The sequence below is a fragment of the Malania oleifera genome, chromosome 4 (assembly GCF_029873635.1).
Source record: "Malania oleifera isolate guangnan ecotype guangnan chromosome 4, ASM2987363v1, whole genome shotgun sequence".
Taxonomy (NCBI): domain Eukaryota; kingdom Viridiplantae; phylum Streptophyta; class Magnoliopsida; order Santalales; family Ximeniaceae; genus Malania; species Malania oleifera.
The window spans coordinates 82653096-82661126 of NC_080420.1; the positions used below are offsets into that span (position 1 = coordinate 82653096).

General features: G+C 37.5%; 1 non-coding gene across 1 annotated transcript; it reads left to right on the plus strand.

Annotated features, from left to right (window-relative positions):
* On the plus strand, positions 1–108 carry LOC131154646 (small nucleolar RNA R71). Its single transcript, XR_009136562.1, has one exon. It is a non-coding gene; the product is annotated as a small nucleolar RNA R71 (small nucleolar RNA).
* Positions 109–8031: the final 7923 nt, after the last annotated feature.

Here is an 8031-nt window from a genome sequence, read left to right on the forward strand (position 1 = left end):
TACCTATGGTGAGGACATGCATTTAAGAGATCTTTGAAACGCTCCCAACACTGATAAAATGTCTCCACATCCTTTTGGAAAAAATTCATGATTTGTCTTTTCAAAGCATTAGTTCTTTGCATGGGAAAAAATTTCTTTAAAAACTCCATTTGATTTCTTCCCAAGTCCCAATGGATCTTGGTCTTAAGGAATTCAACCAGGTTTTTGCTTTGTCTTTTAAAGAAAATGGGAACAATTTCAATCTTATTACCTCCTCAGTGCATGTTCTATCCATGAATGTGGAACAAACTTCTTCAAACTCTTTAATATGCAAATATGGGTTTTCAGATTCAATGCCATGAAAATGAGGTAACAATGGAATCATCCCAGGTTTAAAATTAAAAGCATTTGCATTCAAAGGTAGAATAATGCAGGATGGGGTGCTGGTCCTAACAGGTTGCAAATATTCTCTGAGTGTCCTATTAGGGTTCTCCATATCATGAGGTTCATTTTCAGCCATGATGCTACGCGTGTCAGATGGTGATTCAAGTGATTCAAGTGAAACAGGTTCACTCGATGATGAGATGGATGAGTCTGTCCTGACTAGTCTAAATGTGTTATCTCTAGCCCAACCAGTCATACAACTCGGTATAAACGCAATAAAAGCAAACAGGTCAAAGGAGAGGAAGTAGATATCACCTAGGCTGTGAAGATGTTCATAGCTCTAAAACACCTCTCTGAAATCTGAGAAACACTTTGATGACACTAATGAGTCCCTGGCAACGGCGCCAAAAACTTGACTCATTCTGAGTTGTGCTTCCAAGTGCAGAAGTGTCAAGTTGTATCAAGGATGAGTCCAGGATCGTATTTCACAGGGACCACTGAGTATCAAAGTATTTATAAAAGTTTAGTGAAATCCTGTTGCTGAAAAATGGGTTTTGAAAATCTTTTTTGTCTTTTACGATTTTGAAAAAAGTAAACAAAGTGAGAGAAGCTTGAGTAAACTATCAAAATGAAACTAAAATTTTATTAATTTTCCAAAAATGTAAATCTAATAACACAACCAAAACTAAACAGATTAACTGAAACAATTTTACCAAACACTCAGGTTACGGGTTCAACTTCTGTTTGCTTCCACCGTTTACTAATTTCCTAGGCCTTACTCCTCTTCTTGTTAATCCAATCAAGGCATTAATAAGATGAAATTTTATTACTAAAGATCGAGTAAATTGGCCACATCCAAACGGAAGAAAATAAAAACTCTCATTAAGCATCAACCGAATGTCATGCAAACTAGTTGATGAAAATCCTAGATTAAATCAAGGTTTTGATGTGCCTAATGTCAACAATAAAACAAGAAATAAGAGCTAGCGATTTATCAATGATACCTTAAATTTTCGGGTTCAACCAAATAAAAGTTTATCAATAATTTCTTAGGAGAACTAATAAACCATAGAAAACAAACAACATTGACCCACAACCCGAGTTACCGAACTTAGCCACTCATGCTTGCAATCCCAATTTTTCGAGTCAAATTAATTCCACGGTGGCTCATTGCATCAATAAAACAAAAAACCATAAGAAAAATACAAACTTTGATAAAACCGAACCTAATCTAAATTGAGTTTCAAAAGAAAGAAAAAAATATTTAAAACTTGGAAAACTTCAAAACTAAACAATATTTTTTTTTCTGTCTTTTTTTTTCAAACCGAACTTAATTTAAAGGACTAATTAAAACCACCAATAACTAGTTTAATGAAAAAAATTCAACAAGAGTTAAATGCTTAATAATATTCAATCTTAAAAGAAATTTCAAATAAACTAAAAAAAAATCTGAACTTTATGCAATATTTAAAGTCTTAACAAAAATAAATAAATAATTTTAAGAAAGAAGGGAAAAGAGAGAGCAGGGAAGGACGGCCATGGCCGGCTGTAAGAAACAGAGGAGAGGGCTGCTGTTGCTGCTGTGCTCTGCTGGCTGAGAGGGCTATTGATGCTGGGCTGGCTGAGGATCAGAGAGGAGTAGCTCTCGAGTTACTGGTGTTGCGGTCGAAGGCTGGCTGTGTAGAGGGCTGCCCGACTTCTGCTGTGGTGTGCTCGGTGGTCTGTCCAGAACAGCTGCAACGGAGGAACTTAGCTGGCAAGATGGTGGAGTGGAGTTACTATGGTCGGCTATGGTTCACGGTGGCTTCAGGTGGTGTCTCATGGGAGAGAAGACACAGGGAGAGGGAGAGGTTGCAGGGAAGCTGAGAGAGTAAAAGAGAACGAGAGGGGGAAAAACAGAGAGACGAAAAAAATTGAAAGAGCGAAGGAGAAGAGGGAGCAGAGATTGGTGTGCTGGAGACACCCCCTAAAAAAAAAAAGGAGAAGAGGAGAATTTAAAGGGGAATAAGAATACCTAGACCCGGCTTACCCATGGCCGGGTCACATCAAAACAAATATATATATATATATTTTCAATTTTTGTTCTTTATGAACACGGTCTATTTTGACCTTCCTAGAGCCCGTTTCTCACAAAACTCAAAATATAAAAGTTGTAGATAATCCTTTCTTATTTCTCCAAAAATTTGAATCGTCTCGATCGGAGCTCGGACGGAAAAGTTATGCACAAAATACGAACAGGTATTGGTATTGGCTCCCGGGACTTTTCCTGCGACAAAAAATTACCAAAAATTCATAAATTGTGCAATGAAACTCAAGAATACTAAATTCGACACTTTGTTAAAATATTAGACATAATTGGACATTTAATTAAAAATATAAGCCGTAAAGCCCAGGTTAAAGTGCCCAATTACGCAATTTTGACGCGTAATCACTCATCATTTGGGCCATTGTTGGTCTAGACATGTCTACGTCATTGGGATTCATATCATTGGGATTCATGCCATTGGGGTTTGCGCGTTGTGAGTCTATAAGTTGCCCACACTATTTGCATCTTCTACCTTCTTTATTGGATCTGAGGCCTTTAGAGCAACTTCTTGTGGGGCAACTACCTTCCCGTCAGACACTACTTCTATCTAGTTAGCCTCCGGACCATGCTCCTCATGATTTTTTTTTTTAATGCAAGATTATAATGAACATGTCTTCTACCCTTTTTTGGAAGGCTAAAAAGTCACCCTATGGCACACTTGGGTTATCTATGGGAGTGGGATGAATTAACTGGGGTGATTGGTTTCCCCCAGTGGGTTCTAATTTGGAGTTATACAATGTGGTCATGGTCAAGGATTGAAAACTTCTCAAGGGTTCCCATGGACAGCGCCGACTGTTATTACCAAAAATCGAGCGAGTTTCCTAAATCACCCTTAGACTGCAACCACTTGAAAAGAACCAAACGATGATGGCTTCGAGGACTCAGGGTGTACTCCTAGGAATCACTTCGATGTCTAAGTTAGGGAATAAGAAGTTCATATTGCAACAATAAGTGAAGAGCGAGTGAGAATGAGATGCTTACCTCCTCATGAGATCCCCTTTAGATAGTGGTGAAGGCTGACTCCCCTTTAGCTTGGCATTTATGAGCGTGCCATTATGCTTAGAGGGTTTATGAGTGACTTGCCATTATACTTAGAGAGGTTATGGGTGACTCGCCATTATGCTTAGGGGGGTTATAAGTGATTCAAGGCGGTTATGCAGGACATCAATAGTAGCTATTGCAACCGCATCGGGGGTTATGGATAACCTAAAGGCGGTTATGCGAGACATCAAATGCTATTTGATGGGGATCAATATGCATATTGAGTATCTTTTATGGATATTGTGACACGTGGACGACCACCCGAAGTCTACCATTGGATGTGAACTTTATTTGTAGGTACTTTGCAGTTCAAGCCCAAATGATCACTTAATGGACTTTTACATTGGATGGGCTTGAAGAATGAAATTAAGGACTTAAGCTTTGGAGCTTGGATATGTAGACCACTTTAAGACCCATGAAATAATGAATCAAAATCACCCTTTCCCCCTTTTGAATTTGACCACTACATGGGGAGACTCACAATTAAAGCTTTTCCTGGAAGTTAGCTTGGAAAGAGGATGACAACTTGTAAGTCAAAGAGTCTTGGTCATTTAAAAAACATTTATTTCATTTTAAGTTCCTAAACTTCACTATCATAATTATTATAGTTCCTAGGCACTTATTTCCTATGACAAACTATTTCATAGGAACCTTATTATCTATGTTTTGAATGTTTTATTTTATTTTTGTATTTTCCTTATTCTTTTAAGAAGTCATGTGCAAGTCATGTGCACACTTATGTAAGACTATAAATATGTCATCACTTGTATTGTAGAAGAGGTTTTTGCATTATGAATTAAAACAAGCCTCTTCTTGAGCTTGTGAAGTTTGTTTCTCTCCTTATGATTAAGTAGTGTAAATCTACGTTGCATCTCCCTAGAGATTGGGTGGTGAGAGACCACAACAACATCAATGTTAGGGGTGTACAAAACTTATCAAAAAATCGAAAACCAGACCGAAATTGAATCAAAAGCATAAGCGATTTGGTTTTTTGATTTTCGGTTTCAGTTTCAGTTTCCAAAAATTAAAATGTTCTATTTTGATTTTGGTTTTGGTTTTATGTTGAAACCAAACAGAAAAAAAATGGAAAAACCGATTTATATTATATATATATATATATATATAATATGGCTGGTAAAAATAGAGCATGCAATATAGGCACGGCGGCATGGGTTACGGGATTAGGGTTTTCACTTTTCACTTTTCACTTTTGAACTTTTCACTTTCACGCCACCTCCCGCCTCCGGCTCCCCCTTCTTCCTCATTTCTCTTCTTCTCTTCTTGGCTCTCGCTGTGAATCTGACAGTCTGTGACTCTGTTGCACCATCCTTTGTGCATGCCTCCCGCCTCTACCTCCGCCTCCTCCTTCCTCATTTCTCTTTTTCCCTTCTCAGCTCTCGCTGTGAGTTTATGACTCCGTTGCGCCATACGTCTGCCATTTCGCCTCATCTGATTCATCTCTCAGACTCTCACTCATCACTCTCACAGTTTCACTCTCTCGTCTACAATTCCCCCAGCCCCTGCTACTGCTTCTACTACTCTGCTAGCCAGCTAGCTAGCCTAACACCTAGCGTCAACAACCTGCACTAGTAGCCCTGTTGAGTCTCCCTCTCGGGCCCTCGGCAATCGGCACTCTTCTCTCTGCTATTGTCATATCTCACTCTCACTCTCTCATGCTAGGTTGCTAGCCAAGTAGCTAGGAGCAGTAGCCACGCAGCACGCTGAATCGGCCTCTCTGCCTCTCGGATCTAATCTCAGGCTCAGGTAGGTCTCTCTTCATCTAATATACTCTTTGTCTATCATCGTATCTCTCACTTCGAATTTTCCTCTCTTAGGATCTCAGTCTCTCTTGGAATTTCAGCCTTCAAGCTGCACCAGCAGGTCGAGCACCACTGCAAGCACCTCTACTTGGCGCCCGTGGCTCTACCTCCCTCCCATGTCTTCAGAGCACTTGTAAGTTGTATATGTTTTTTTTTTGGGATGTAGTGGGTTGTGTAAATTTGTTCATGTTAATCTCACATGAAATGTGATCTAGATGGAGGGAGTTGAATACTTGAATGTGTTGAGTCTGTTGAATGTGTAGATGGAGTGAGTTGAATGTGCCTTATTTTTTATTTTCATTGTAATCAATAGATTTGTGAACACATGTTTTTTTTATTAGTATAAACTTGCTTAAATGTGTTTCTTTCTTGTGTTAAATAGGAGGTATATTTAAGATCCCTTCCTATCTGTGAACATATAATTTATATTTTTCTATGTTTCAACTTTCAATTAGTCAATTAATTGAATTTCACATATTTTTTTTGGGTTAGCTTAAACATGCCTCAACTAATGAATTTGCACTTATGCATGATTTTTATAGATGTCTAAATTTGGGGACAACGCAAATCTTAATACAACTCCTTGCCCGAGCTCATGCCCAAGTCGAAGTCCAAGTCCAAGTCCAAGTCCAAGTCCAAGCATGAATACAGAATTAGTAAATAATGTTGCTTCAAGAACAAAATTGGGTGAGAAGAGGAAATTTAAATCAAGATTAGAGGTATGGGATCATTTTACTAGATTATGTGTTGATAACACTTCAGAGGTTAAAGCTCAGTGTAAATATTGTCCTAAAGTGTTCTGTGCTGATTCAATAAGGAATGGAACACAGGTTTTGTGGAATCACTTGAATTTATGTGCTAAGTATCCCTATAGGAGACCTCATGATCGTAATCAAACCCAAATCAACTTCAAACCAGAAACAAAAATGGAAGAAAAATAGTTAACATGCCAAAAGTATGATGCCGATATTCTTAGAAAAGCTTTAGCATATATGGTGATAGTGGATGAACTACCATTCAGATTTATAGAGGGACAAGGTTTTAAATATTTTTGTAGCCTCATGGAACCTAGATTTAAGGTTCCATCACAAGTGACAGTGGCAAGGGATTTTCTTCTTTTACATAGAGAAGAGAAAAAGAAATTGAAAAAAATTCTGAAACATAATTTTCAATGAGTTTGCCTTACAACAGACACTTGGACATCTTTACAGAATGTTAGTTACATATGTCTAATTGTGCATTTTTTTGACATTGAATGAAGGTTACACAAAAGATTTTAAGTTTTGGTCCAATTCCTAATCATCGAAGGGAAGTGTTAGGTTTTGCTATTGAGAAAGCTTTGTTGGATTGGGGAATAGATAAATTTTTTACTATTAATGTAGATAATGCAAGTTCTAATGGTACAACCATCAGTTACTTAAAGAAGTGAGTGAACAACTGGAACGGTAGTGTGCTCAATGGTGAGTTCATGCACATGAGGTGTGTTGCACATATCATTAATTTAGCTGTGCAAGATGGATTGAAACTTGTGGGAGATTCTGTACTTCGAATTAGGCAAGCAGTAAAATATATTAGGCAATCAACTGGTAGAACTGCTAAATTTAAAGAGTGTGCAGATGAGGAAAATGTTAATTATAAAAAACATTTGTGTTTGGATGTGCCTACTAGAGGGAATTCCATATATATGATGTTGGACACTACTCAAAATTTTCAAAAAGTTTTTTATAGATATGATGAAAAAGACTGAGATTTTACACTTGCTCTTTCAAAAGATGGTGGAAAAGGAAAGCCAATGGAAGATGATTGGGATTATGTAAGGAATATGGTGCAGTTGTACCCGGAAAAAAAAATTGGCTGAAATAAAGAGAAAACTGATGACGATTTTGTGGAGTTGTTGCGGGCCAGTAATGGGTTAAACGGTAAAATTGGGCCGATTAAAGAGAAAACCGGCAGCGGAATTTTAAGGGACTAAGAAAACCGGCGACAGTTTTCTCTGCAGAGGTGGCTATAAAGAAAGTCCTGCGAGAGAGTTGAATTAAAATTAATTTCTTCCTTCCATTCTCTCTGAAACCCTACGGTCCTTCCCTTATACTTCTTCGATTCTTGCTCCATTAAGGTCCGTTTTTATGATCCGGATCTACCACGAGGTTCGTGGGATCATTCTCTACAAGATTACTGGAGTAGATCATTGATTTAGGGTTTTAGGACATTATCCCAAAATCAGGGCAAGTGAGATATTTTGGAATTTTATTGTTAGATTGAGGTATATGGAACTTAGGAAGTATTTAATGAGTGTTGTTTGGGGATTTAAGTTGATAAATTAGGGTTTTTGAATCAGGGTTTGGGTGAGCGCCTCAGACATCTCTTTGGGGTCCCTACCGGCGTAATTCAAGAAATCAGGTAAGGGGAATAGATTAAGCCAATAGTTTTTATGAATTTATCGGTATAAATGGAAAATACATATGTTTATAAATGTATATGATTATTAGAGGAATTTTAAAAGAAATGCCAACCATTTGAATTATGATTTTGAGCTTAGGGCGGTATAGATATTATTCGTGAAAATGAAATGTGGAGAGTAAGGAATTTCCAAGATATTTTTGAAGAATATTAAATGTGTGTTTTTAGTAAAAGGACAATGAACATGGGTTGGTTTTTGTTATTTTAAATTATATGAATATGCGTATGATGTAAATGGTGTGGCATGAGTAAAATGTAAAT